Source organism: Zeugodacus cucurbitae, chromosome 3, assembly GCF_028554725.1.
Source record: "Zeugodacus cucurbitae isolate PBARC_wt_2022May chromosome 3, idZeuCucr1.2, whole genome shotgun sequence".
NCBI classification, from domain to species: Eukaryota; Metazoa; Arthropoda; class Insecta; order Diptera; family Tephritidae; genus Zeugodacus; species Zeugodacus cucurbitae.
The window spans coordinates 16,243,799-16,269,377 of record NC_071668.1 but is presented as its reverse complement, the minus strand read 5'-3'; the positions used below and the strand labels follow the sequence as shown (position 1 = coordinate 16,269,377).

The 25,579-nt window shown below is 36.9% G+C and overlaps 1 protein-coding gene and 11 non-coding genes across 13 annotated transcripts in view; 10 read left to right on the top strand and 2 right to left on the bottom strand.

The window, feature by feature from the left end:
• LOC105216953 (bone morphogenetic protein receptor type-1B) overlaps window positions 1–25,579 on the bottom strand; it is a 206,213-nt gene that overhangs the window by 171,811 nt on the left and 8,823 nt on the right. The gene's annotated exons all lie outside the window — the stretch shown is intronic.
• On the top strand, window positions 699–769 carry Trnag-gcc (transfer RNA glycine (anticodon GCC)). The gene has a single exon. It is a non-coding gene; the product is annotated as a tRNA-Gly (tRNA).
• On the top strand, window positions 1,014–1,084 carry Trnag-gcc (transfer RNA glycine (anticodon GCC)). Its single transcript has one exon. It is a non-coding gene; the product is annotated as a tRNA-Gly (tRNA).
• On the top strand, window positions 1,693–1,763 carry Trnag-gcc (transfer RNA glycine (anticodon GCC)). Its single transcript has one exon. It is a non-coding gene; the product is annotated as a tRNA-Gly (tRNA).
• On the top strand, window positions 7,231–7,301 carry Trnag-gcc (transfer RNA glycine (anticodon GCC)). Its single transcript has one exon. It is a non-coding gene; the product is annotated as a tRNA-Gly (tRNA).
• Trnag-gcc (transfer RNA glycine (anticodon GCC)) lies at window positions 7,855–7,925 on the bottom strand. The gene has a single exon. It is a non-coding gene; the product is annotated as a tRNA-Gly (tRNA).
• On the top strand, window positions 8,281–8,351 carry Trnag-gcc (transfer RNA glycine (anticodon GCC)). The gene has a single exon. It is a non-coding gene; the product is annotated as a tRNA-Gly (tRNA).
• Window positions 8,993–9,063, top strand: Trnag-gcc (transfer RNA glycine (anticodon GCC)). The gene has a single exon. It is a non-coding gene; the product is annotated as a tRNA-Gly (tRNA).
• Trnag-gcc (transfer RNA glycine (anticodon GCC)) lies at window positions 11,715–11,785 on the top strand. The gene has a single exon. It is a non-coding gene; the product is annotated as a tRNA-Gly (tRNA).
• Trnag-gcc (transfer RNA glycine (anticodon GCC)) lies at window positions 12,040–12,110 on the top strand. Its single transcript has one exon. It is a non-coding gene; the product is annotated as a tRNA-Gly (tRNA).
• On the top strand, window positions 12,933–13,003 carry Trnag-gcc (transfer RNA glycine (anticodon GCC)). The gene has a single exon. It is a non-coding gene; the product is annotated as a tRNA-Gly (tRNA).
• Trnag-gcc (transfer RNA glycine (anticodon GCC)) lies at window positions 15,403–15,473 on the top strand. The gene has a single exon. It is a non-coding gene; the product is annotated as a tRNA-Gly (tRNA).

The following is a 25,579-nucleotide window of genomic DNA, read 5'->3' as shown; positions in this document are numbered from 1 at the left end:
GCTGAACCTCAAGCAATGTAGACTTAATTTTGGATTCTTCACGAGCTGTAAGCAGAAAACTCTCGCTATCTTTCCGATTTCCGGCGCACGAGTGGAAAAAGAGACCCCTTGTTAAATAAAAACAACCTATTATATTCCCAATAGGGAATAGTGGACAGTTATTTATAGTACTGACGAAGAATACACAGATTATTAATTAATGGGTTCTTCTTTTATGTAATGAAAAAGTGGACGATTTCGACGGGAATGAAGTTCCCATAAGCCTTCCAAAACTGTTGAGCTCCTGCAAAGGAAGTGTGGATAGTAGAAATCCCAAGCAGAGAATTGAGTAATATTTCAGAGGTATATACCCCTAAATTCTCACATTCTGAAACATGATATAGAATGCATGTGTAGACAATGATAATTGTTAGAATATTTTAGAATATTACGAATATGCAGTCTTCAGAAGGATAAGACGGACTGTCTTCCATAATTCCCAATGTTTCAGTTTAATAAAATGGCACTAAGGTTATCTAATACTTTGAGTGGTTAAATGGTGCCTCGTTCGGGTTACCTTGGAAACATAATGACACTATAATGATGCTTCAGTGCGCGTGCTTTCTGTCGGTCATTCTTTTATCATTCCCCACCAACTAACAAACTAAACATAAGTATGGTTTCAAATCCGTAAAAATACAGTTATAATTTTATAACTAGCATCGGTGGTTCAGTGGTAGAATGCTCGCCTGCCACGCGGGCGGCCCGGGTTCGATTCCCGGCCGATGCAATATAGTTTTTGTAAAAATAAACTATAATCATGAGAGGTCTAAAGGAAAAAGTATATAGAAAAAAGTAGGCGTGGCAGGAAAGCGATCGTTATTAGAAACTAGTTTGGAAAGTAGGTGTTCTGAACGGAAAATAGAGAAGTCATAGTTGTCTAGGTCCTCAAACCTATCTTTTATACTTAAAATTTATGTTTTCGATTCGTTAAGAAAATTTTTGTTTAAATAACCCTGGATTTATTATATGAAGCATCGGTGGTTCAGTGGTAGAATGCTCGCCTGCCACGCGGGCGGCCCGGGTTCGATTCCCGGCCGATGCAACTTACTTTTTGAACTCAACGACTTTTCCTGTCTCCAAGGAATGCTCACTCGAATGAAATTTATCGATAAGAAGAGATAATCGTAGAGAGTGATTTTGAAACAAACTAACTAGAAAAATGGTATCGGATAGTTGGAAAATCACTGTAAACGGTAATCGCCCTTGATTGCAACGATGTTGAAAAATATAATATAATTTTTTCAAAGAAATGAGGATACACTGGGTTGTTTCTTTCAAATCTTGTAATCTGTAAAGAGACACTACTGTTTCTACTTTAGATTCTCTTAACAGCGAAATTATTTACACTGTATACATAAGAAAGGGAAGTTAGATCTGACTTTGTTCAAACTTTCGTTAAAATCACGAGCGAGTTATCGCTTGCCCGGGGGGACAGATATGCAGTTATTGTTAAGTCAATTCGTCTCCATAATTCTATTATTTTGAGAATCTCGATTATTTTATGTAATCCGTAATTTCAACTGATTAACTTCGTAAAATTTTAACATTGCTTAGTTGATAATTTAAGCTTTGTATATTAAAGGCACCTCCAGTATAGGTCCAGAAAAGAGGCCCAAACCTCCCAGCAGAGAGCTCCACCACCACCAACAAGCATCGGTGGTTCAGTGGTAGAATGCTCGCCTGCCACGCGGGCGGCCCGGGTTCGATTCCCGGCCGATGCAATTAATATTTTTTTTAATTACACAATCTATATTATAGACAATACTTCACACTTACATAATATTTGTAATTACTTATATACTTATTCACATAAAATAATAATTATAATTACTACTACTCACATATTCTTTTTTATACATATTGTTGTAGATATATTTGGACAGATATGGTCACAATTTAATTACAGTTCATTTTAAATATGTTCCAGTAATAAACTTACCTGCAAAGAAAAAGAAGAGAACAAGATTAATCGCAAACAATTTAAACATTATTTAAAAAATAATTGAAGAGCCAAAGGCCAACAACAAAAGCAATGCAAGAATGCATTACAGAGTCCAAGGATTGCTTTAAATACTTTAAGAGAAATTATCTAATTAAATTAAAACCTTTTGACATTAATCTCAATAGTATTCAGCAGACAAGTTTGCCGGCGACAAGGCGCTATCAACAGCACCACTTCTTGGTGCAAAAACAGAAAAAAAGAGTTGCCACACCACAGTGGCAGGCAATAAGGCGTTCGTGATGGAACTATACACTCTTCACACACATATATGTATATAGGTTCTGCAAGAACGTCTGTAACGCGACGAAGAACCTGTTCGCTTGTCTTGAAATGTCTTACCACATGTACTTGCCACACTCCCGTGCAATGAAACACTTTTTGATTACAACAGAAGGATGCTGTGCGGCCACGCAATTCGAGCAACGCGCAAACTAAGCGCCACCTGAATTAATTGTAAGCACGGCAAAACAAGTTCAAAATAAAGCAAAAATAGTACAAAAACAAAAAGCAGTAAATAAGAACAAATCTTATAAAGGAGCAGACAGGCTACGGCAGCAGTTTGGAGAGACTCCAGTCGGGCAAAGCCAAGAAGCGCGTCATGAAAAACGTTTCGAATTAAAACAAACCAAGCGGTGCCAGCGGTCCCCAAACATACATACATATCTACAATACAAAGCAATATATAACAATACGATTTCGCAATGTATCCTGGGCACTGTGCCACATTTTCGAAGATCGTTTGTCTGCGCAAACAACCAAAGGAAGACTGTCTAACTGCAGCTCAAAGCAGTTGTGTTGTTGTTGTTGTTTCAGTTGTATGATCGTACCAGTTTCGCAAAGACATTAACCGGCAGTCGGTCAGTTTATTTGGGAGCTGTCGTTCGTGCAGATCGCTTGTGGTTGAGTTGGAGGAGTCTTGCAAGTAAGACAGAAGATAGAAGGGTGGAGGACTTACAGCAGACGGACAACGTGTCGCCACTTCGTCGCCTGTCTGGGGCGCGTTCCTTGCCAACACATAGTAAAAAGGTAAGTGGCGAGCCCCAAAGGCGGAATATTTCGAACGCGCAAAAGGAGTGAACACACCGACAAGCATACAGGTGTGGATATCTGACAAGAGCAAGTGTTAGTATGTTTGCCCTGCGGTTTGGGCTTCGCTCGGCACAACAGCTAGCGCCAAAGACGATTTGGTAAAAAAAAAGTGGAAGACATGTGCATTTGTGTGGAAGAGAACGCGCGTCGCACTAATTAAAAAAGAAGAAAGCTATGTTAGTGTTAAAATTGTGTGACTTTTAATTAAAATGCTGTCGAATTTTGACTTCCGACGTGCTGTAGACATGCCACAAGTAAACAAAAAAAAACAGAAGAAGCAACGACGGTATACTTGGTGTGATAGAAGACAGTGTGACAGCGAACGCTTAAGAAAGCAAGCCGGCATTGCATTGTGGCATGTGACAAGAATACTTCTTCGGTCAACAACAAAAAAGTACAACAACAATTTCACAGTTCAGCCATAACAACAATTGACGCTTTCCAAATATGTTTGTATTTTGAGTTATCACACCACAAATGAACTGCATTGACCCATTGAACTTCCAACGGAAAAGCCGCAAACGAAAGGAAAAACTCTAGAAGGACGGAAAGCAGAAAATTAAATACATTGAAAAAACAGACCGAAACGCTTAAAGTCACATTCAACTAAGTACGTCATAAATTATATGTTTCATTTATATCAATACATAAAAATCGATTTTATTACATTTTTATTACCGGCATTCAAGATAAAGACACAAAAGACACAGGCGGACAGCTCAACACGCAAGCGCAAAAATAAACCTCACAAGCGGTGTGTGTGTGTGTGAGTGTGCCTCGAAAGGGGTCATAAACACAAGCTGTAAACAAGAATCCCCAGCCGTTGCAAGTGGTCTGCGCTGTAGAAGACACGCTGTGACAATAAGCAGCATGGTAAGAGCGACAGTTTAAAGCGGTGCGCAATCAAGTCAGTGGACATGCGACCACAGTGTTCACAATTCATTTTGGGTTATCAGTATTAAAGCGGTTGCGTACAGTGACTCGCAAAATTGAAAAGAGAAGAGTAAGTAAGAAATGAAATAAGGGGAAAAAAGGTTTCATATTGACTGCACGACGACCACGACAGATGAAGTGTTCGGACTAAATTCGAAATCTGGACCGACGGAGTAGTAATCCTATCCGGCTGTATTGGTCGCGACTAATGTCCGTCACGACTCTGACACTATAAACATGTTTAGAAGACCCTTACATCTTAAACGAGCTTCTTCTCATACATATTTCTTTGGTATGCCTATGGTTCAAAAAAAAAAAACTTTAAAATAAATACAATTTTAGGCCACATCCAATTCCTGGATGGAGCTTCAGCTTTTTCCCATGGCTCGGCAGAGACTGTTGGTCAGAAAACACGATATAAGAACATGCCTTGATCGAAAACTAAAAGGAAATCCAGATCCAGGCTACTATGTCGATTCCCGCATTTTGACCTTACGAAAATTTGTTAGATTCTCAAGACGCAAATCAGTCTCTCACATGTCGTTCTCAAACGTTGGGCATCTCTGTGACGTCGTTGTGGCCAATTTTGCGAAAAGAGTCTACATCTTTACAAGATATAATTGACGCAAGAACTGAAGACACTTGACCACCAGAATTGTCGTATGTTCGTGAATTGGTCTGAGCAACAACTTGAAAATGATTCAGATTTTTATCAAAAAATCATCTTCAGTGATGGGACTCATTTCTGGCTGTATGGCTTCGTCAATAAGCAAAATATGCGTTATAGGTCAGGCAGTAATCTACACGTACTCCATGAGTCACCATTGCATCCCGAATTACGGATTGGTACGGCTTAAGAGCCGGCGGCGTCATTAGGTCGTACTTCTTCCGTGATGATCACGACCGTCACGTTACTGTGAATGGGAATCGCTACCGCTCGATGATAACTTGGACTTGGCTTGGACAATATGTGCATCCACACAGCGAATGTCACAATCGATTATACTCTAATTGGATGATATGGACATGGACAATATGTGGTTCTAACAAGACTGCGCCACAAGTCACACAGCGAATGTCACAATCGATTTATTGAAAACTAAGTTTGGTGAATGTGTTATCTCACGAAATTGCCCAGTCAATTGACCGCCTCGGTAGTGCGATTTGATGCAGTTAGACGATTTCCTGCAGGTCAAGTCTATGGTCTATGCCAACAAGCCAGCGACAATTGATGAGCTTCGAACGAATATCGAACGTGAAATTGCAGCAGAATCGGCCGATTTATACTTGAAAATCGTAGAAAAGTTCAACGTAAGGACTTCTGCAAACGTGCCCGTGATGTCCATACAAAAGAAATCAAAATCCATAGACAATGCCGTCGAATGTACTTTCACAGGGATAAAGAAATGCATTGATAACCCAAACCGATTTTGATTTATTGAAAAACTCTGTAGCTTTCTTGTTAATCCTTTAATTTATCTCTAGTTCTCCTCTCTCGGCTATATTCTATTTATTGCCCACTTTAGGTCGGGCTCTACAATAATGTTGTAACTCTAAGAAAATTGAGAACTCGAATCATGTCAATTTTGGGAGTCACTGTACGTACGAATTAAAGATACTATAGTAAATAATGAAGATTTCAACATTGGACATTTTTGTGTCTAGGCTTACAAGCTCTCCAAGAATTATAGCGGTACAACATGTCAAATCTTAAGTCTAATGTTAGGTCTCAAGAGATTAGGTACTTGTAAAAAAATATTTGAACACAAATTTGGTACAACTGTCATTCCATTAGTAAAATGAGGTGTCAAATTAAAACTCGGTACACAAACACACAACGGAACATAGAAAAGTGACACATCTTAGATGTCACTTATAAATAGTTTTGATTTTAAGTGAAATATGCTCTTAATCTTTTAAATATATGAGGTGATAACATATTGATATACATATCAAGTGTACTTAAATGATGCTCACTAATGAAATAACGGCAACTGATAAGAAACTCTACTTTGTAACCATAGACGAGAGTGTGTGGACTAATAAATTTGAAATGTTAATGCGGATGGTGTGTGTTAAGTGATACTATGTATATACGCAAGAAATTTTGAAAAGACACGCGAAAAGGAGTGAATAAACGTGTGGTTAAGAAAGCTATTAAAGCGACACCTTTAGCCGCGCCGTAGGGAGCGTCATTAAAACCACATTTAATTGAAAGAACTTATTTCGCAAACGTAGCGTTGTTGGCGTAAATTGTTATAAAATTAGTTACTTTATTGGCTGAAACAGCAGGAGATTTTTGATATGTATACACACAATGCCAACTTCAACAATTTCATTTAGAAGCTTCAAGGTGTTGGTTAAACAAAGGTGAGAACCAAGCATTTTCTTCTCACTATACTTAGTATTCAAAGTGATTGGTACAAAGTAAGGAATTACAATACAGGTTTCCAACTGCTGCCTAAAGCTTTGAAAACAGAACAAAGATGAAGACAACATTTCTTATAAAAAATGTAGGAATGTCGATACTTTTATAATCGTCTCAAACCTACAATTAGACCACCTCCCAGCAGTGATTGACACTGTTTAAGCGCGATCTAAAGGGATTTCTGCGTCGTTTCATGACTGTCGATAAAACATGGATCCCCTGGCACACAGCAAAGACGAAGGAACAGCTCAAACAACAGCGAATCTGGTCCGAAGAATGAGAAGAAGAAGTCATATGGATCTGAAATGTGTTTGACACCATCTTTTGGGACTGATCTACATCAACTACGTGAAGAATGGTTTAAAATTATTGGTCCAATTCAACGCCGAATCATAGAAAGAACGTTCCCATTTGGCGGAGAAAAAAGTGCTATACAATCAAGACAACTCACTGACTCCCAACTCCATCGAACTAGGCTACGAATTTATTATGAGGTTTCTCGTTCATAAAGGGAAAGCGACAGATAGAATTACCTCATTATTAACAATTATCGGCAGTTCTCTTTATGCAAATTTTTAATTGCATACAGTTAATATATTTATGAGTTTAAAATACTCGAAGCTTTAAGCTGTTTCAGCAATAATTAATGTGGAAAGTAATTACCAGTTGAAGAGAAGACACAAATTTATTAAAACAACTTTCTTGGAATTTCAGGAGATATGAGTTTTAACAACAAGCATCGGTGGTTCAGTGGTAGAATGCTCGCCTGCCACGCGGGCGGCCCGGGTTCGATTCCCGGCCGATGCATCTAATATTTTTTAGGGAATATTTATAAAAATAGCGAAAACATTGAAGTTGAAACTAGATCAAATGTTAGTAAATGTAGTTAGTAAAAACAAACTAAAAGTTATAAAAAAAATATTTCAATTTGATGAAAGTTTAAAAGGAGGTATACCAATAGGAGGAATGCTCAAATCAAACCACGGATGTCAAAACTTAAGTTTTATATATACTTTTTAACCACAAACTTCATAAATAAATCTAATATTACAAATGAGTATAACAGATGGCGTTAAATCTTTCACATTCGCCAAAGAAGAAAAACAGAAATTCGACAACAGAACAGATCTAGCGATTATAAATAGCAAATCTAGTCAACATAGAAATGCACATTATTCGGACACTGAAAACTTTTTTTGGATCTGGGTGATATAGATGTCCATTGGAAGCCAAATATCTTTCAATTCACTATAACAATCACTATATGATTATTCAGAATGTCTAGATATGTATATGGAATTATGATACGGACCACCTCAAATAACTCATATATCCTTCTGTTATCTATAAAATATAGTATTGCATCGGCCGGGAATCGAACCCGGGCCGCCCGCGTGGCAGGCGAGCATTCTACCACTGAACCACCGATGCTTCTTGAGCCTTACTTAACAATTAATAAACTTAAATTAAGTTTAGTTCCCTAATTTATTAATTAAATGGATTTCACTAATATCACTAATGAATGGTTTAACTTGAGACTTCTCCTAAGAACTAGAAAGAGTTTTTAAGTAAAACCCGACAAATGTTTAGAATTTTTGCCATATATTTGATACCGAGTTCAAAACTAGGCTTCATTTGTGTCTGTCTATTTGTTGTCTACTATTTCCGAGTTTTAAAGTTTTGACATTATTAGATTTATTGAAAAATTCGAGTGATAATTTTAGAAACTACTGGATATACATAACTTTAGAATGGGTTCGAATCTTGAAACCATGAATTTCAACAAGCATCGGTGGTTCAGTGGTAGAATGCTCGCCTGCCACGCGGGCGGCCCGGGTTCGATTCCCGGCCGATGCAATTAAACTTTTACCACTATTTCCAGAAAAACACAAACAACAATCTCTTGACTCCAAAAAATAATATAAACAAAACAAAACATATTATAATTATATAAAGACAACAATGCAAAAAAGATTATAATTACAACTATTTAAAAAAAAATTATATCCACATATATTCTGAGATAGATCATTTAAGACTTTTAACATAAGGTTTTCACTGTTAACCATGCGTTAAGTTAGTTGTACTAATAAGATGATGCATATACATATTTTATTGTCTGCCTCTATTTTAGTATAATGTATACTTATCTCAATTTACTACTTAAAAAGTAATTAAATATAAAACCAGTAGCGACTACCCCTATCTATCAATAAGCCGCTATTAGACGGCTATGATGCTTTCAACTTGAAGTTGGTGCGACATTTAGTGACACCACCACTGCTGCAGGTGGTTCACCAAGCAGTAAAACATATTTTTACGTTCAGCTTTGTAATGTCGTGCGTTGATCATGCATTGAAGTAAGCTTGGTTGTTGAAGCCGGCTGCTGCATCGTAAAACTTTCACATTATTAGTTAGTTCGAAGCTGCAGTTGAGTTAAACTGGTTTGCGAGATGAGCATAACTTAAGTTCAGTAATTTGGATGTTGAATTCAAGAAGCATCGGTGGTTCAGTGGTAGAATGCTCGCCTGCCACGCGGGCGGCCCGGGTTCGATTCCCGGCCGATGCAATACATTCTTTTTTATTGCTTTAACTAATTTATATTAGTTGTTAAATTACAATTAAATGATTAAGGAATGGTATAATTATTTGATACTATCGTTAAATGTTATCGAATGAAAGGATGAAGACCATTTACCATTATCAATAGCAAAACCGGGAATCCTATAATAAAATATTACTTATTTTCTGAAAACAACTTCTAAATCTCAAGTGTATAGTGTTATAATGACATTGTCTCTATAAAAATTACATGATAAATGTATCTACTTGAAATTAACTTATTTGATCTGAAATATTGCGGTCTCGACAATAGCATTTCGTTTTTTTTTAATGTCAAACCTCCTTTATATTAAAATTTAACACATATTTTGACAAATTTGGAATATATTGGAATCAATTTTTATTGTTAAATCGTTGCTGTGGCCATATAAGGCATTCGCCACATAGTCTTCCTTGGCCGAACAAGACTCCGAGATCTTTCCGCTTGCGTAGATCAGACCTTGATTAAATTTTTTTGTTATCGATAGTAAATATAAATTATCGATCATTATGTAGTGAGCAGCCGACGATAGTTTGCCAACATCCTCAATTAATTAAATTTTTCCGATTGCGTAGAACCGATCTGTTGCAATCTAATTGGCTATCGCTAGTAAATCTATATTATCGATAGTTAGATAGTGAGCTCCGATAGTTTGGCAACATCTTCATTCAAAGAAAGAAAACGTATCAAACGAAGTATTTATCTAATCGTTTTGTCTATTGGCCACTTTTAAGCCTAATTGTAAACAATTTCTATTAGCGTAAATCGCTACCAACGGCAGCGAACACACAGCTTATTAAACCGCTTTTGCAATTATGATCTACAATTCCTGTACTTCCCGGAACTGCCGCATGCAGCTTAGGCTAACAAAAATATGTACATAACCTAAGAAAATTATGACATCGGAGCACATTTAATAAATTGTCGTATATATAAGCAGTATTTACGTTGATCCTAAATGATAGCTGCTCTTACAGAAAGTTAAATAAATTTAGTTTAGTTATTATTTGCATCCTTCAATGAGCTAAAGAAAGGCGCGTGTTTCCAAAGCTTGCCGCTATATACCATTACTTCGTAACTTTATTATAAGCGCTTTGAATATTTTCCGATTCCAATACAACAAAATAACTTATTGCAACATTAAATAACCAAATTTATTGCCGACTAAACCCGCATTGAATGCAGAACATACATCTTTACGCCTCTGCCTCGCCCGATAGGCGAAAGGATCCGCACCATCCAGCATACGGGCACATAATGAGCTCTGCGCTGTATTCCCTGCAATTTTAGCTGACCAACAAATAGAGCCACATTGTTGTTTTTTTTTTTGTGACGAAGTACACACCTTTGGTGCTGGTGTCACACTCCAATTACTGTGTGTAGGTTTTTGTGCTGCGCGGATATATGCCCTGGAAGATTGTATGTACGGCTGTAGGTGTCCACTGACTTGGTCAGCCGACAGACTTGCAGCTTTAACGAGTTCAGTTTGCGGCTTGAGCATCAGTTTACGTAGGCATTGTTTTGTTGTTGTTGTTATGTGGTTCTGTTGTTCTGTTTAGGCCGAGGCCGTATGAATTTGTGGTGGCGGCGCGGCGGCTTCTTTTGATGATCAGCTTTGATGAGCTTTGCGCATATTTTTGTTATTGTTGTCAGTCTTTGAAGGGTCCACTTGTGTAGGTTGGTATGCAAACAGGGGAGTCGGCTGTGTCGGCTTTCGCATTGCTTCACAAGCTGCAGCTTTTATTTATTACAATCCACATATGTGCCTTTGTATGTATGTGTAAGTAACTGTGCTGCATTCTTGCATTTTCAACGCTTTTGAGGTTCGGCTTAACTAGCACTGACCGAGTAGTCCTTCTGCTTAGCGAATTATTGCAAATACTTAAGTACTTATGCATCTATGTACACTTGTTAAAAGCGGGAAAATATTTTTACACTTGTTATGTTGTGGCCACCATCAGCTAATGTAACTTTCATGTTTTTGTTTGCATATAAATAAGTGCGAAGAATCGCAAATTAATCCGTGATGGCAGAGAATTACAAAAATTCATTGAAGATGTCAGATTGAGTTAGCATTAAGTATTATAACTACTTTGTTTAAGTAGTGGACTCTATAATTGTTCATATTAGCGCTAGAACTGTTCTAGAGACGATGGTCGAGAACTACACTCTATACTTGTCTATATTAGCACTAGAACTGCTCTAGTGACTCTGTTCCAGGCAACGAGATCTCAATTGACGATCTAGTTTTCCAATTTAAACTAAAGGCAGACAATTTCCTTCCTAAAATCAAAGGGTTCAAGACACGTTTCGTGAAAAATTCACCGATTAGAGAAAGACCTATGGTTACATTCAAGATGAGGAAGGGAAATTGGAAAAAAATGCTCGATAGAGCTGAGAATCTTCGTTTAATTATTGTACAAGACTTCAAAAAATTTTAAGTCTGTAGAGTTTTGATTATAGACTGCAAAGCTAACTTCAATAATGAATTTAGTAATTGAAATTATTCATTTATAACAAAATATTTGTCGAAATCTTCGATTCTTACCAAATAGTTTTAATAAATTTTAAAGATAGTGGCTAAAAAATCATGTCGAAATTTTTGGAAATATCAACAAGCATCGGTGGTTCAGTGGTAGAATGCTCGCCTGCCACGCGGGCGGCCCGGGTTCGATTCCCGGCCGATGCAATATAATTTTTGGAAAAAGAAACTATATATCATGAGGGGTCTTAAGATATATGTAAGTATATAGAAAGAAGTGGGCGTGACAGGCAAGCGATCCTTAATAGAAAGTAGCGATTGGAAAGTATGTGTCCTGTACTGAAAATAGAAAAGTTATGGTTGTCTAGCTCCTCAAACCCTACTTTCTATTACTAAATTTATGTTTTGTGCAATTTATTAAGACAATTTTTGTTTAAATAATCCCGGATTTCTTGTATGAAGCATCGGTGGTTCAGTGGTAGAATGCTCGCCTGCCACGCGGGCGGCCCGGGTTCGATTCCCGGCCGATGCAATAACAAATTTTTTGCACTAAGCGATATTCTAGTTAATTTTTTAAATAACCTTTTTGTTTAAGGCTTTTTGTATAAGACGTATAGTTTCCTATAGGTTTCAATCTGAATAACCGTTCTATTGACTAACTAAGGAAATGTGACCGATTTAAATCCACCGGCAGGGAACTTATTGGAACTAATCTGTGTGATTTTAAATCTGAGAAGTCTACTGTTAATGTAAATAAGGCGTTAAGGCTTATGGACATCAACCGATAATCTTATGTGGCTTTGGAACATGACATTACGCAATATTAGCTCAGTTAGAATACGGATGTATTCCTCCTAGACGTTTGATACTAAAAGCATTTCCAATGGGCAACTCTCTCCCCAACTATTTTTTTAATAATGTTTATAGTATGTTTACATACGAAAATAATCTCGTTCTAAGCTCGTTCAATAATCTAACCGTTTACATATAGCCAAATGAGATTATCAATTGTCAAATGTGTTGCATTTGTTGTTGTATTACACAGATTTCTCTCGCTATCGGCCATTGTTGTTTACATTTTCATTTGACATTTCTCCTTTTCTTCGCAAAATTATCGATAAACCTAGGAATAACACCGAAAATCCAGTTGTATAAAACGAGATAATTTTATAATCTCGGATTATCCAGAGAGCAATTTTGTAGGGGAAATCTCGTTTCTTAATTACAGATTATCGAGTTAAGCTCGTAAATGGAGATAATCTCGTTATATGTAAACATATTATTAGGGTCTAACTCAATTATATTTTATTAAAAAAAGTATGTTTTACAAAAATTGTGGTAAATAATATAACAAGCATCGGTGGTTCAGTGGTAGAATGCTCGCCTGCCACGCGGGCGGCCCGGGTTCGATTCCCGGCCGATGCAATTGAACTTTTTGAAGATATTAAAACTCATTTAAAAATCATTAGCGTTTTAAAAATTTGCACATCACCAATTTATGTAACTCATGTATTACAAAAACAATTTAACTAATTCCAATTTATGCGAAAACTGTGACAATGCCACCAAAATGAAGCAAGGAATTACAAAAGAAAAACATAAAATTTAATTATTAACTGCGTATTTATGCAAAAACCCTCTTCAAGCAACACCACACACAAAAAACAGGAAAAAATTTAAATGAAGCAATAAAATGTTGAATTAAAATGACGTTTAACGAAATCCGCCCCAACATTTTTATTTGTTGCGGTAGACGTGAAATCCGCTTATTGCGCAGCAATAACAACAACAACTGTGCACATTTGATTTTAATTTCTTAATTTATGGCAAAGGAAATGTCAAGGTAATAAAAATTTGAAGACATTAAAATTTGGAACTCGCACAAAATCCGTTTTTTACGACCTAAAGGCGATTCGAAGTTCTTTTGAAATTATACACTTTTTTTGCTTATAATTCATGCTTTGCGGTTAAGAAGAGACTACCTACTTATATACGCGCATATTCAAATCCCTTTTGAAGTGAATGAAGATTAGTAAATAAATATGTATAAACTTATGTATATAAAATATAAATATAATATATAAACTGAAGATTTACTGTCTGGAAATTAGCAAACAATTATGCGCTCTTCAAGGCCTGTTCAGCAGTTTGTTTAAAGCAGAAATCCGATTTGATGACCAAATCAATAGAGGATGAAATAGGCGAGAAAAAGGGGATATGGGGAAAGAGAGAAGGGTGATAGGAAAAAGAGTGAAATGTCAGAATTGTTGAAAAGGAGTTAAAATAACTCATTATTTAGAACCAGTTGGTGAAAGAACTTAAGAACGAGTGCAATTACCCTCAGTAATTTTAAAAGGAATGACATAATAACCCTAATAGCAGTGCTCACAGGTTACACAGGTTAGGTTATCTGTTTGACAAACACGCCAGCAGACTGGGGGTACAACCTTACATTGAATACTACAGAAGCTGCCAAGAAGTAGAAGAAGAAGAAACTATAAAATACCTTCTATGCAGATATAAGGTTCTGTATAGGAAAATAATTGTAACTATCGGACGCGCTTTCCTCGATGATGTGGCGAACCACAGGGTGCTTCAATGAAGACATAATAGTGTGAGGGATTCCAGTCCCGGTGGTGTCACAATGGGTCTCGCAAAGGTTTAGGTGCGCCTTACCTAACCTAACTCCTCAGTAATTGTATACTTCCTCAAGTTCCTCATAAGAGTTATCTTTATCAAACTCAAACTATATAATATTTATTGGCTATTGATGTGGAGTTATTAGATCGCTGAGAAAAAAGATAGGAACTGGGAATAATGAGCATTTCAGGAAGGAGAATAAGTTTTAGCTTACATATTAGACTGTGATTTATTGAAATGGTTTCCAAAATCTTAAAAGTGAGAAGAAAGGTTTCAATGAAGGCATAATAGTGTGAGGGATTCCAGTCCCGGTGGTGTCACAATGGGTCTCACAAAGGTTTAGGTGCGCCTTACCTAACCTAACTCCTCAGTAATTGTACACTTCCTCAAGTTCCTCATAAGAGTTATCTTTATCAAACTCAAACTATATAATATTTATTGGCTATTGATGTGGATTTATTAGATCGCTGAGAAAAAAGATTGGAACTGGGAATAATGAGCATTTCAGGAAGGAGAATAAGTTTTAGCTTACATATTAGACTGTGATTTATTGAAATGGTTTCCAAAATCTTAAAAGTGAGAAGAAAGGCTAAGGGGTCGTTCAATTTGGGTCAGTATTAATGGTCAACTTGCTCTTTAAACTTAAAATAAGTGTCGTATGTTTAAAAATTATCTAATTATATTAACCCAGTTCAAAGTCTCTTGTATTCAGCTAACTAATAGGAGATTTTACTCAAGGATACCTAGTGATAAACGATTAAAACGAAATAGACTGTGGTAGGCATTAAACGATACAATCTACAGCGTGAATAAATACATTCCTGAGTATCACTGAAAGCCCATTGGGTTAAATTATATTTCCTTACTCGTCTACGGTTTATGCCGTATGAAATCAAAGCTTTCACAATATATATCCAGGATATATATGACTAAACAAAATATTTAATACGCCAAATGCTTTGTGCCTTTAAATCTTCGAGCAGCCACAACACGCACCCGAATATGCAAACCACCTGCTGTGTTCAAAGGAAGTCTATTTGAATAAATTAATGGGAATCTATTTTTAGTTGTGCTGACGAAGCTAGTAATACGAGTAACGCTTGATAGCATAAACATACCAGCGCTTCGATTCGCTAGCTCTCACTCTCTTTTATTAACCGCTATGAAGTAACGGTATATAACAAGCATCGGTGGTTCAGTGGTAGAATGCTCGCCTGCCACGCGGGCGGCCCGGGTTCGATTCCCGGCCGATGCAATACAATTTTTTTTATTTACCACACCACATTTAAAATTGTTTAATAACTTATATTTATTACTACTTTTATATTTAGATTATATAAAGTGGAAAATTTATACAAAATTAATTAAAAACTGCAGCCCTGAGGCAAGTAATCTAATACACTTTGCAATATGTTAATTATTTCATTTTTATGTTTTCCTGTACAACGTTAAATGACAACAAAAATGTCATGTACGTTCATCAATGAAAATTGATCAAATTAACATTGATTATGTCCGTAAATCATTGTCAGTTTGTATATCGACCACAGTGAACAGCTAAAACCACTTTGCCAAGTGGACTGACATGTCTCGGCGGCTTGCGCTAGGTGCATAGCACTTCGTCTAGTCATAGTAAACAACAACAAGTGGACCAAGCTAACTAAACTAACTATGTAACTTTGTAGTAAATACAAATCAAGCGACTAACTTGGCTTGGCTAAAGTACGCGCTCATTTCAGTGGCTGCACCAGCTTGAGCAATTGTGGTTACAATGGTGCTATGTACCGGCTGCTGCTGGTTGGTGGTTGGGTGATGTTGGTGAACATGTTAATGACGCTGTGCTCTGTGCACTACGTGCAGTGGTTAGAAAGCACGCGCTTAAATGCCAAAATGGCAAGGCAACCGAGTGGGGGAATTAAAAAAATAAATAAAAATCTACAGAATCAATGTAGCTACAGTCACGTGAAAAAAATCTAGCTTCAACAGAATTGAAAAATTCTGGAGTATCTCATTTTGACCATCCTTACTGCTCAATGAAAAGCTTTCGAGCTTCGAACTTTGAGATACCATATACTAGATTTGATAGATAACGGTTCAACTCCATGTACCCGCTCACATTGTCCACGGTAAAATAGTTCTCTACAACCTTGAAGGTTATGAAAAAATGGTTATGAGGAGAATATGGTTGAAGAGAGAAGAAGATAATGACATTGTACGAAGAGATAAAGAATCCTGTCATCAACCCTGTCTTAAACCTTAACAATTTTAAATATTTGGACAAAATGGTTTTGTTTATTATTGAAGAGGAGTACATTGGAAAGAGAGTGCCATGATATGATTAGATAGTCTTTCACTTTATTGTGTACTATTGAGCAATCGTAGAAATCAAAGTATTTAAAAACTCCTGTTATTAGATATGATGTTTATGTAGACCAAGAACTGATGCCTATCAGGATTCAAAAATTCAGGAGAATCTCATTTTGAGCTTTATCTCTCACGAGACAAGGTGTATTATTGATAGTATTATTCGAAACTCTATTTGCTAGTAATGGTTCAAAATTCATCTTCGTGTTTCCGCTCACATTAACGACGGGGTAAGATTTCTGTCAGTGACCCTATCATGAATCCATAGAACCTTTAGGTTTTGAAAGAATGGTTTTTGAGGAGGATATCGTTGAAGAGAGAGGGAAGAATGGCGTTGTATGAAGAGAGATAGAATTCTGTCATCGACCCTGTCTTAAACCTTTACAATTTTGAATATTTCGACAAAATGGTTTTGTTTGTTATTGAAGAGGAATACATTGGAGAGGTTTCGAAAGAATGATTTTGAGGAGGATATCGTTGAGGAGAGAATGGCGTTGTATGAAGAGATAAAGAATTCTGTCATCGCCCCTGTCTTAAATATTTACAATTTTGTGTATTTAGAGAGAATGATTACTTTGTGATTGAAGAGGAATGCATTGGAGAAGGCGAACGGTACTATATGAGAGTATTTCACTTTATTGTGTACTAGGTCAAAATCGGTTCTTGATCAATCTTATAAAAATTAAATATATAAAAGCCCCAATTATTAGATATTATGTTTACGGTAACGAAAGACTGATGGCTGTCACATCCGGAAGCTAGCTAAAAAAATAACGGTTGCTTCCTTGTCTCCTCCGAAACCTTTCTTGAGCCGATAGCTCTACTATTATCGCAAAATGCCTCCCTGTTATAAAGAAATTGACGGAAACTGTAAGAGAATCTCTGCTCATATTTTCCCCAGCACTGTATATTATATGTAAGCATGTAAATACAGCAGGCAATAAGCTCACATTAAGCGTTTAAATAATCGTTGTATAAATACTAGTCAATTGTAATTTTTTTCCATATTGGTTATTGGTGAGATATTGGCAATAAATTATAATTCACCAGTTTACGTTAAACGGTAAATAACATAACTTTAAAAGTGCGAAAAATTATGTATTAAAATGCAAATGAGTAGAATGTTTAAGACCATATATGTACATATGTATGTAGGAATTGCATATAATGAATGGTTATTGATTTCAAAGATTAATGAATTGTTTGTACAATGAAATGGCATAAACAAACGGTTGTTATTAAAACAGTTGGCAACGTGGTGACTACACACTATGAGGAATGCATATGATATGGAGAAGCAAAGATGGATTTTTTTGGAAGCAGAGATATCTGACGAAGTGAAAGATTTCCTAAAATAACTTCAGAAAAGATGTATACTTCAGAGAATCATTTAGGTCCTTGGGCAAAACGAATGTTACTCATATTTGGGGGTACGAGTTCGGGAGTGTTAGCTCTTTACAAATGTGTTATATACGTTAATTTGAGCATTCCGAAGGTTCGTTATACAAGTATTAAGCAAATCCTGGCTCCAAGAGATCATTATTTACATACACGACGAGAATTACTCGGAAAAACTACTGGTCACGTATTGATCACTTCTGTATATATTCCCTCCAGTTACGAATCAAGAGCAATTCCGGAATGGTGTCAAAATGGAGACTGGATCGGCATCAGTAGTCTCCAGAGACTATTTTTGGAATATCGCATATATTTCCGAAACAACAAAGGTTATGATACCAACCAGAAGGGACATTAAAAAGACCTAGAGTCTTTTGAAAAACATATACAATAACCTTTGTCGGAATCAACAACAAAGGTTATGATACCAACCAGAAGGGACATTAAAAAGACCTAGAGTCTTTTGAAAAGCATATACAATAACCTTTGTCGGAATTAAATTGTGTTTTCCCTGGAACTTTGTTCTTCTCAATGCCTTTTATATTCCCGTTACATGAAATTCCTCCCCTAGACGATCCTTATATGACATCAGCAACTAATGGCCAACAAATCACAACTTTTTCCCAATCAAACTTATTAAGGAAATGCCGTAATTGTAGTTGTTGCGAGATAAATAACTTTTAACGAACTGAGAATTTTTATCATTATTTGCTACGTTTACCTATACATAAAGCATACCACCAACATAACTCAAACTAAATATGGACGCACTAGAACGTTGTGGCCGATTACTTGGTGGACGATTCTTGCGTGTGTGTGCCATTTATGGCTACTTTGAGATATTATGACCATATTACGCCCATGAGGCAGGTCGCAATTGCCACTGTCACACGGCGACTAATGCATCACCCGGCGGCGGCGGTGCAGCTTAACCGCAAGCTAGCTCATTTAATAGTTGGTTACATAAATAACTATGAGTACGAGTATAAAAATGGAGAAGCGACAAAGGCGTATTTACTTGGAACGTGTACGCATGCGCAGCAAAGTGGTAACGAGTAGCAGACGAAAACGTTGATGCTCCACGCATTGGAGTCAGGCAAACAGGCATTTATGTATTTGAAAATCATTAGTGAGTGTGTAGCAGAAACGTTGCGCTGCAAAATGGATATGTAAGCAGACCCCTGGTAAGGCAACGTGTTTTATTTATTATGGGAAGATAACAACAGTCGCCGTTTTTGATGAAGATGATTTGCGACAGATGAGCTATCGTCCATATTAAGGCATAAGCGCGTTAAGTGTATTACGTGGTAAGTACAGCGCACAAAGTAATTTTCCACGAGATAATAAAATGCTACCGGAATTGTTTAGTTCGAACGCATGACAATGAAGGAAGAAGCTACAGCTACTAAAATATGTCAGGAGTAAAGGAACTATGCGATTATGAAGAGCTTTGGCATTCAGAGGAAGGATGAGATGACGTTCTTTTAATCGACTGTAGAGAAATAGTATAGGAATTAGCTCATCTAACTGACAGAAGATAGAAAAAATAATTAAGATCATGATACAATTCTTAAACAACTCAGTAGCTGGTTGAGAAAGTACTTTCCTGCAAAGGATCGCTTAAAGCCATGAGTAGGCCTCTTCAAATCGTCAAATGGAGGTCGTTCCGACATATGAATAACAGGATATTGGTCAAAAAAGAAAAATGTCGATAAATATGCCACATTCACTATGATATGAGATATTATAGCTTTCTTAGACTTACTAAGCTTTAGAAAGTAGCGAAACGAACAAACAATCAGTACCGTCTAGGAATATATTAACAAATGCTAACACTACTATTTCGCCCAGCATTTAACACGATAACTTTTTTTATTTTTTTTTTTTTGCATGCAAATTTCTCCATAAAAAAGCAGACCTCAAGCATAGTGAGTAGAAAAGTAAGGAATCGTAGACGACCATATGGTTTCAATTCACTTTTACGGACTTTCTGATCCGCGGTGGACCGAAAATGGTCCGTTCAGCTGCTGTCTCTTAGGAAGGTTCAGCTCGCCGCAATTATTGGTCATTGTCCAAAAGGTACACTTGAGGTGAGATTAGGAATTAAGCCAGACGCAAGTTGACAAAGCTGTTTGGAGGAAGACGAAGAGTAATCATCCAGGTACTTCCTCCTTCAATGTCCAGCATTCACTATAAAGTTAAAACACTTCGGTAGGAACACCTACGGCGAACCTAGCGAAGTGACTAGAATCGACTTTAAGAACTTTGTAACAGAGTCCAAGCACTTTCTCGAATCATGAGGGGCTTGGCGATCCTTTAGGAGTATTTGGGTGCCACAAAGGACTGTCGAAGCTGTTTAAGTACTTAAGAACATTGTAATAGAGGCCAAGCGGTTTGTCGAATCATGAGGGTCTTGGCAATCCGTTAGAAGTATTTGGATGCCACAAATGACAGTCGAATCTCTCTAAGTGAGACTCTCTGCAGTCGCGGAGATCTACCCTAACCTTGACATAACGGAACTTAATATGGTCTATGGAGCAGAAACAAAATGAGCTCTTCTTCGATTTTAAAAAATTTGAGACGGATCAATCGATCAAAAATACTAGTTTATTTGAATATTAAGGAGGCCGAAAATTTTATATCGCTTCTATTCGAAGAATAGTATTAATAAGTTTAGTAGTTGGATCTAACCTTCAAATACACAAGTGTCCGAATTTCAAAGATTTGATTCGTTCATAAAATATTTGTCTACAACTTTGCTTCCGCTGTTTTTTTGTAAATTTAAGTTTTTTTTTTATAAAAACGGTTACAAATGTCGATGAGCCTCAGCCGCATTTTTCTTGGAATTAAAAAATAAAAGCAAAATTTCCCGCAAATGTCGAGAATTCGGCTCAAAAAGTGACATTTTCATTTGAGAATAAGTTTGGGAAGCAAAGCATCTCTACAAATATTTTGTTGGGTTAATGTTGATACAAATGTCCAAGATCGCTATAAAAAAAATTTGAGAACAATGCATGTTTCGTTATTTAACAAGTGGATGAGGCGAAAGTTCAATGCGTGTCTTACTGCGAAAACGAAAGCTGCCTTACTATAGGGAAGTTGGAGGATCGCTATAATCGTCGTTTGTGTTTTGAAATAAGTGTTTTAGATGGTACAAGCCGTTAGTTCATCAAAATGAATTCGTTTCTCAGCCATACGTCCACTATAGAACATCAGAAACAAGAGAAGTTGAATATATGTATTTCATCTCATACTCCTACGTTCGTTGGCATCTATTGGTGTATGTGTGCTTATATTGCATTCTTTACACTAAACACCTCTGCCCTCAAGCGCATAGAAAAGTAATTTCGAGACGTTAAGTGCCAAGTTAATTTCTTAACACCTTCAGTCGAAATAAAAAAACGAACTAAAAATGAAGAATGAAGAAAGAAATTGCTTCAACTTTGTAAGCATTTTACTGCCCAAGGTAGAGGCTATTAAGAACCTTTAAGAGTGCATTCAAATTACACACACACACAGACGTATTTCTATATACATATTATATGTACATACATATGTTATATGAGTACCCAGAGGGCTAGTAAAAAAGCTGCGCATGCGCAAAAGTCAAGTAACTGCATGCATGTTTACAAATTTATCACTATACATATAATATAAAAAACACTAATTTTTTATATGCATACATGTACATATGTGGAATGCAACAAATTGTAAAACAACAATTGCATACAAAATAAGTTGTAAAAACAAAAATAAAAAAGAAAAGAAAAGAAAGAGTCCAACCAAAAAAACCGCATAAGAATTATTACACTGTAGGCGCCAAAAGTCTGCTGTACAAATCTGTCAAAAACTGTAAGCAACAATGCAAGAGTGATTGCAGGCATTCTACATGGCATACATACATACAGAATATATACATTATATACGCGCTTTCATTTCACATTCAGACGCTACGCAGACAAAATTAATGATGAACTTTGGCAACGAAGGCACCTCCGAGGCATTAGGCACCTTCAACTGGCTGCTAACACAAGGCAATCAGCGAAGCCACATACCGTCAGACCACGGCCAACGGACAACTAGTGGCAACTGTGCAGCATGTTGTTGCGTTGCGTTTTAGGGCCAATTGTTGAAAGGCTACAGAGGTTAATTTGAAATGAAATCGGTTCTGCAGTAGCGAGTCAGCAAGTCGTATGTTGCAAGCAATGTTGTTGTAGTTCCGTATAATGAGCGGGTATTTGTTAACTATGTAACACCTTGTACACGTGAACAGACATACAGAAACATACACATACAGTACCTGATGAACAAAGTGCAATTAGTTTGTGGTGTCAAAGAAGAGGAAGAAGAAGAAAATAAAATACAAAATAATGAAATACATATATATTGGGGTTTTATTATTCCATTGAGAGATATATACATAAGTCCGAAAACAGTTTGATAAGTACTTAGACTCGACGCCCGATCCACTATGTATGTCTGTAATTGGTGTATGACCTTTTTATTCGATTATAGCCGAATCGATAATAGCGCGTCATTCTTTACTTTTCCTCGCAATTAAGCGCCAGTTGGAAATCCCAAGTGAAACCAGGTCGCTCTCTACCTGATCTTTCCATCGTAGTGTAGGTCTTCCTCCACGGTACGTACTGCATCGAACACTTTCAAAGCTGGAGTGTTTTCATCCATTCGGACAACATGACCTAGCCTGCGGTATTCGTCGTTGGCAATGTTCAAAGGACCGTAAATCTTCCATAAACCCTTTTTCTCGAAAACTCCTAGTGTCGTCTCATCTGATGTTGACATCGTCCATGCTTTTGCACCATAAAGCAGGACGGGAATAATAAGCGACTAGTTGAGTTTGGTTTTGGTTCGTCGAGAGAGGACTTTACATTTAAATTGCCTACTCAGTCCTTAGATCCACTCTATCAAGAGAAATTGGTGCTTGAGGATACTAAGTATATTCTCATAGAATTTTTTATAATTACAAAATTCAGCCGGGTGGAAAATGGAAAAAGGGCAATATCGATTGAAGGCTTTATTCTTGCTTTTGGAGAATCCAGCATTGATATAAAAGATCACTTGAATGCTATATACGATGATATACGGTGACTTCTTCGATGGTGACCGTCGCAAACTGATTTAACGAGTTGCAACGAAGTCTCACGCCGATTTTTAAAGATCTACTCTCAGATAGCGCGAAAAATGGATACCACACAATCATTTTGGCAGACAGCCAATTGAAAAAAAAGCGAGGAAGCTGAAATATCTCAAGCGGTAGCGGTCGGCATCTAAAAAGACCGCGTGGCTCACATCCACCAGTGATACCGCGTTTACTAACTCTGGAGAACAAGCTAAACCATGAGATCACTTCGTGACAGTGTTCGACTATACTTAAGCTCAATCCGAAGAAGTTTCTGCGTCGTTATGTGACCATTGGTACACAGCAGATACCAAAAAACAGTCGAAACATTGGACATCTATCGGCGAACATGTGCCGACGAAGGCGAAGACCCGAAAGGTGTTGGCTACCGTCTTTTGCGATTCACACGATGTGATCTACATCGACCACCTGAAGAAGGGAAGGGAAGTGAGTCCTATCACTTTTCTGGTTTGTTCCGCGAGTAATTTGGCCGGCAAGACGCAATTGTGCGGTCCTGTTCTACAAGTTGGAGAGAGTTAAATTAAAGGGTGATTTTTTAAGAGCTTGATAACTTTTTTTAAAAAACAAACGCATAAAATTTGCAAAATCTCATCGGTTCTTTATTTGAAACGTTAGATTGGTTCATGACATTTACTTTTTGAAGATAATTTCATTTAAATGTTGACCGCGGCTGCGTCTTAGGTGGTCCATTCGGAAAGTCCAATTTTGGGCAACTTTTTCGAGCATTTCGGCCGGAATAGCCCGAATTTCTTCGGAAATGTTGTCTTCCAAAGCTGGAATAGTTGCTGGCTTATTTCTGTAGACTTTAGACTTGACGTAGCCCCACAAAAAATAGTCTAAAGGCGTTAAATCGCATGATCTTGGTGGCCAACTTACGGGTCCATTTCTTGAGATGAATTGTTCCCCGAAGTTTTCCCTCAAAATGGCCATAGAATCGCGAGCTGTGTGGCATGTAGCGCCATCTTGTTGAAACCACATGTCAACCAAGTTCAGTTCTTCCATTTTTGGCAACAAAAAGTTTGTTAGCATCGAACGATAGCGATCGCCATTCACCGTAACGTTGCGTCCAACAGCATCTTTGAAAAAATACGGTCCAATGATTCCACCAGCGTACAAACCACACCAAACAGTGCATTTTTCGGGATGCATGGGCAGTTCTTGAACGGCTTCTGGTTGCTCTTCACCCCAAATGCGGCAATTTTGCTTATTTACGTAGCCATTCAACCAGAAATGAGCCTCATCGCTGAACAAAATTTGTCGATAAACACATTTCGAACCGAACACTGATTTTGGTAATAAAATTCAATGATTTGCAAGCGTTGCTCGTTAGTAAGTCTATTCATGATGAAATGTCAAAGCATACTGAGCATCTTTCTCTTTGACACCATGTCTGAAATCCCACGTGATCTGTCAAATACTAATGCATGAAAATCCTAACCTCAAAAAAATCACCCGTTAGATCTGTCCTAATCTCTCTTTCCTAAATTAGAAGAATTTGGAAGGGTTCGTTTCCAAAGCTTAGAACGGGACGTTGATATAGCCTCAAATGGTTGTCCAAAGGGTATTTCTTGGAGGTAGCTTAACCCTGGAAAGTCATGCCTCGTCGTTTCGACGACGCGAGTGTTTATTTTGTACAAAAGCCGAATGAATCAGAGCTGTGAAAATTTTATTTATTTAATAAAAGATTTAAGAAAAACTGTTTGATATTGTTTTATTTAGAAGATATATAAACCAGGTAATGTGAATATATTGATTTTAGTAGGTTTTGATAGGTATTATAATATATTATGGACTTTGAGTAATGTCGTCGTCGAATCGACGAGGGTTACGTTATACAGGTAGCGATGACCTTCTAGGGTTAAGAAGATCAAGACCCTATTAGAAAGATCTAGCAGAAAATCTCTTAATGAAAGTATTAATTGCATCAACAGCCGCTTTTTCATCGTCTAGGATTAGTCATTCCGTGAAGCAAAGCGAAATAGGAATCGAACAAGGCTGACCCAAAGCTTTGAGGTCATTTTAACGGGACATTAATGATATATGTACATATGTAATTCTTTAAATATTATTATTTCTTTTGAAGAAAAAAAGGAGCAGCGCAAATGCTAAAAAAATTATGCCAAAGCATAAATGGGAGAAAATGGTTTACACCAAAAAGTCCATCACAACTGACAAGTGATTTCGTGAATAAACGACAACATGTCATGTAAACGAATGACAATGACATTACAGCTAAGTAAATAAATATGGCACATAAAATTCGATTTAAAGTAAAAAAATGTGAAATCAAATATGATAAAAATAAAAATAAAAACATTAATAACAGTATAAAAAGACTGCATAACAAGTGAACAAAACAGTTAAATGCTATTGGAAGAGAAAAAAAAACTACACTCATACATACATATGTATGGATTTATGCGTTTGCGTGCAAAACA